We start from the raw sequence: 5,792 nt of genomic DNA on the forward strand, positions 1-5,792 counted from the left end.
CTGCAACTCGAGGCTTGAACTTATTCTTCAGTTCTTTCAGCTTAAGAAATGCCAAGTTAGTTTGTTCCTTTTGATTTTCTGACTCCAGTTCTCTGTATATTTCATTGTAATACTTTGTTTTGTCTTTCTCTGCTGCTCTTTGAAATCTTTTGTTCAGCTCCTTAACTTCTTGATTCTTTCTCTTTGCTTTGGCTTCTCGGTGCTCTAGTGTGATATGCAGCCTCTTCCGACATCCATCGTGGTGTTTTCTTCCTCCTCTGCCTTTGCGATGACCTTTCACTTTCTTCATGAATGATATTCTTTATATCCTCCCAAACTCATTTGGTCTTTGCTCATTAGTGTTTGAGGCCTCAAACCTGTTCATGAGGTGATTTTTAAATTCTAGTGGGATAGACTCAAGGTCAAATTTTGGTTCTTGTGATTTTGAACATAGAAGAATGACTAAATGAGTCATGCCATGGGGAAAATCTAACATTATATTGATACCTCAAGAGAGACTCAGAGTAAGGGAATTTTTTTTCCAACTAACTGCCAGAGACCAAAAGGGTAAGGCCATGATATACTTAATGGTTTAAGATGACAGGTGTTAAAGCTAATGTGTGTATTTGGATGTACATGATGAATATTGATGTTTCTTTTGTGTTTTTTTTCCTATGCAGTAATGTTGGAATATATTGGAAAAATTAATATGAAAGACATTTAATGCTAAAATATATTTTAAAAATGTAATGAATGTGTGGTGTGTGCTTGATCGATATTCTATGTAACAATGCTAATGAATAATGCATGTTGTTATATTCAGATATACTGTACATTGTAGGAAGAATTAATATGTTGTTGTTTGTTGTTATGTGCCATCAAGTTGCTTGCGACTCATAGCGACCCTATGTATAACTGTTCTGAGCCCTGCTCTATCCTGAGCCAACATTATTGTCCCATTACCCCCGTCATTGAGTAAATCCATCTCATTGAGGGTCTTCCTCTCTTGTGCTGTCCACCATCCAAGGACTGGTCCCTCCTTGCAACATGCCCAAAGTATGTCAGACAAAGCTTCAGAATCCTTGCCTTCAAGGAGCAGCCTGGTTTCACCTGCTTAAGAATGAACCTGTTCTTTCTCCTACCAGTCCTAGGAATATTCGATACTCTTCTCCAGTACATAGCTCAAAGACATCAATTCTCCTTCTATCATCCCTGGTCATTCATTGTCTAGCTTTCTGATGCACAGCAAGTAATTGCAAAAACTATGGCCTGCATCAGGTGCATGTAAGTCAGGTGCACCATAGTCTCTAGGTTGATATTGTTGCTCTTCAGTATTCTGGAGAGGTTCCTGACAGCAAATTTTCCCAGTGCAATTTGTCTTTTGATTTCCTGGATGCTGGTATTAAGAGTGCTGATTGTGGAGCCAAGCAAACTAAAGCTGTTAACAATCTCAATCTCTTCACCATCTATCATGATGCTGCCAATCAGACCAGTGGTGAGAATCTTTGTTTTCTTGATGTTGAGCTTCACTCCACATTGAAGACTGCCGTCCTTAACCTCATGCACCAAATGCCTCCAGCCCTCCTGAGTTTCATCAAACAAGGTCTGCAGCAATGAAGAAAGAAGTTAAAGCTGATCTGAAGGAATTGACAGCATACCGATTGACATATTTCAACAAACAGATGCTGCTGGAATGTGCTCACCAAGTTGTGCCAAGAAATCTGGAGGACAACCACCTGGCCAACTGACTGGAGGAGATCTAGATTTGTTCCCATTCCAAAGAAAGATGATCAAACAAAGTGTGGAAATTATCGAACAGTATCATTGATAGCACTTGCAAGCAAGATTCTGCTGAAGATTATCCAAAAACAACTGGAACAGCAGCACACCCGCAGAGAATTGCCAGAAGTGCAGGCTGGATTTAGAAGGGGTCGTGGCACTAGGGATATTATAGCTAATGTTAGATGGAGCTTGGCTGAAAGCAGGAAGTACAGAGGAATGTCTTTCTGTGTTTCATTGACTATGCAAAGGCATTTGATTGTGGGGATCACACCGAACTGTGGCTGACTCTTGAAAAGAATGGGAATCCAGAAAACTTGATTGTGTTTATGCGAAACCTATACTTGGACCAGGAGGCAGCTGTTAGAATAAAGCAAGGAAACACTGTATGGTTCAAAATTGAGAAAGGTATATGCCAGGAATGTGTCTTATCTCCATACCTTTTCAATCTATATGCAGAACAGATCATCTGGGAGGCTGGACTCTATGAGAAAGAGTGTGGTATCAGAATTGGAGGAAGGTTCATCAACAACCTGTGTTATGCAGATGACACAACCTTGTTTGCTGAATTAATATGAAGGACACATAATACTAAAATATAAAAATGTAATGAATGTGTGGTATGCACTTGGACATTGTTCTATGTAGCTCTAATGAGTAATGGTTGTTGTTCTATTCACATATACTAGATACTATAGGAAGAAAGTACACCCACGGCAAAAAGGGAGACTTTGCTGTAAAGGAATGCTTGTTGAGAGCAGTGAACTTGGCAGAGAGCATGAGGTTTGGCCTGGGAAATACTCAGCTCGTCCAGTACTGAGGTTCAGACCCACTGGTTGTTCTGCAGAGGTTCCTGCCTCTGAAAACCTGAGGGTCAGGTAACAGCAGGTAACAACAGTACTCTGAGGACAGGTATGTCTGAAGGAAGACAGTAGGAAAAGGGAGGCTTTGACACTGCACTGAGGTAAGGTAAAGCTGGTGCCCCTCAGAGCCCCTCTCCAGGACACTCGGGGTGACCACCTGGATCCTCTCAATGAGTGGACGCAGGAGGTGTGCAGCCGTGCAGACACAGGCTGCGTCTGGACATAGTCCTGCAGCGCTCCGAGCATGAGCACTAGATGAGCAGAGGGTCGCTGGCCCGTGGAGCAGGGACTCCAGAGGCTCTCTGATGTGCTCAATGTGATGTATTGAACGGGACCATGCAGGGCTGAGTGGACGGCCCAGCTGGTCTGGAATACAGGGAGAAGTGTGGCCTCCTGAGGCTGCAGCCCATGTCCACCTGCATCTAGGCTCTGCCTACTCTCCGTCTGCCCCTCCAGGAGCTGCAGAGTCACACAGGTCTGGTGGGAGCTGGCACTCCCAGGGAAGTGTTCATGGTTCCTTGTTGCTGTTGGCATCACGTCAAACAACAGTCAAGAAAAATCATCGCTAGCTCAGTATCTCAATGGTTAGGAGGAAAGGCCTGGTGACCTTCTGAACTTAGTCCAGAACCATCTCAAGGACAACAGCAATGGCTCCAGAAGCACACGAGAGTGACCCAGTGCACAAGGCAAAGAGCATGGGTGTGCCTGAGCCGTGTGCTGGAGAACGTTGACTGACAGGGTGCAGGAAGTACAGCCAGAGCGTACCACAGGGACAGCCGGACACACTGCGGACACGGGACGGGGGCTTCTGAAAGCTTCACGGTTAGCATGTGAAGTCTAGGTTCAGTCTAGCAGCACAAAGAAATCGAGGTGGCCCTGGTGGTCTGTATGGTCCAGCAGGCTTTGTCACTGTAGGCACAGCAAGCAGACCTTTCACTCTGGTCTGTCTCCAGGGCTCTGTCTCTCCAGTCTGGGGAGTTCTCCCTCTCATGTCCTCACAGCCTGTTGGTGATGTTGAAGATACAAAGCAAAGGGTGAACCATGCGTCTGCATATGAGGCAGCTGGAGACCATGCCGCCAGAGAGGGATAAGGTAATGGAATAAAAATTAAAAAAGGCATTTTCAAAAGTTTCAGCATCACAGCAGGGAACACTAGTGACTGGAGCGTAGGTAAGTTATGGGATGACATGAGGGATTTCATACTTGAGGAGAACAAAGAATCATTCATTACATACAGAAGAAAGAAAAGACCAAACTGGATGACAAGAAACTCTGAAAACGACACCAGAGTGATGAGAAGGCAAAACAAAGGGAAGAGATGCAGAAGTGCAAGAGCAAAGCAGCTTTCAAAGGGCAGCTCAAGAAGGCGAAGTATTCTAAGGGAATCTGCAAAGAGCTGGACTTGGAGAATAAAAAGGGAAGAACTCCCTTGGTATTATTCAAGTTGAAAGAACTGAAAAATTCAAGCCTCAAGTTGCAATACTGAGGGATGCTACAGGCAAAAGTTTGGAATGACCCAGGAAGCATTAAAATATGGAGAGAATAGTCACTGCACCAAGAACTGGTTGACACTGAAAAGTTTCAAAAGAACCATGAGATCAAGAGCCCAGGATGATGAAGTTCAAGCTGTGCTGAGAAGGCTTCTCATGGCGCTAGTGCGATTTTCAGTCTCTTCTGACATCCATTTTGGTCTTTTCTTCCTCTGTATTCATGACCTTTTACTCTCTTCCTGGAAGGTATCCTTGATGTCATCCATAACTCATCTTGTCATTGATCTTTAGTGTTCAATGCCTCAAACCTGTTCTGGAGATGTTTTTTAAACTCAGGTGGGGCACATCAAGGTCATATTTTGGTTCTTGTGGACTTGTTTTCACTTATTTCAGCTTCAGAAATAGCTTTTGATAAAGAGCCAATGGCAATGAAGGCACAACTTCCAGCTACATTGAAGGCCATGGCATTCAATCTGTATGCTGAATAAATAATCTGAGAAGCTGGACTATACTAAGAAGAATGTGGCTGAGATGTCATCTCACCCCAGTAAGAATAGCAAAATTTAACAGAACGGCAAGCATCAAATGCTGGCGAGGTTGTGGAGAAATTGGCACCCTTATTCACTGTTGGTGGGGGTGTAAAATGGTGCAACCACTTTGGAAGGTTGTATGGCACTTTCTCAAAAAGTTGCAAATAGAAATACCATTTGACCCAGCAATTCCACTACTGGGAATACACCCTAAAGAAACCATAACTGCACACCGATGTTTATCGCGGCTTTGTTCATAATAGCAGAGTTGGAAACAACCTAAGTGCCCATCAACAAATGAATGGCTAGAGAAGCTGTGGTATATTCACACAATGGAATACTATGCAGCACTGAAAAACAGGGAACTCATGAAATATACAAAATAGGTGACCCTGGAGGACATTATCTGAGTGAAATCTCAGTCACAAAAGGACAAATACTGCATAGTCCCACTGTTATAAAGCAGGAATGACAGTTGGGGGGAATCAAAGAGGGGATAAATAATGTATACTGCATTGGAATTGATGAGGGAGAGAACTGTTTAGGAGGAATATATGATTACGTATTATTGTCATGACAATAGTCTAGAATGAAAGCTTCAGAGTGAAATGGACTAGTGGGGGATTGTAAAACAATGAAAGAATTTTTTTTTTTACTTTTCAAAGAGAAAAGCAAACTGAGGGGCAGGGGTGGGCAGGGAAGAAAGTGTGCAACAATGAATGAATGGAAATCCAGAATCTTTGTAAACTTCATTAAAATAAGAATGTGGCACCAGGATTGGCAGAAAGCTCACCAGCACCTTGTGATAGGCAGATGACACATGACTAAGTGAGCACTTGAAGCACTTAGTGAAGAAGGTCCCATCTCAAATCTCATTTATGTTGGTGGGAACTGACTCCTAGCTGACCCTCTGTTGGACTGAGGCTGTAAACAGCACAGGGGGAGACTGCCCATTTCTCCTGGAACCACTGGCGGTTCTGAAGAGCACAGGCTTTGAGTGAGCAGCTCAAATACTTATCTAGAAAACAAGATCCTCACAACAGGCCAGCTGCAGCTGCCGGGTGGGACAGAAGTGCTGGGTGGGCTCCTGGGTAGACCAGGGATGCAGTACAGCATGGAGTCTGCTATAGTGTCAGCTCAGGGGTGGCATC

The sequence above is a fragment of the Elephantulus edwardii genome, unplaced genomic scaffold, assembly GCF_000299155.1.
Source record: "Elephantulus edwardii isolate Elephantulus edwardi_28Jun2011 unplaced genomic scaffold, EleEdw1.0 scaffold00274, whole genome shotgun sequence".
Lineage (NCBI taxonomy): Eukaryota > Metazoa > Chordata > Mammalia > Macroscelidea > Macroscelididae > Elephantulus > Elephantulus edwardii.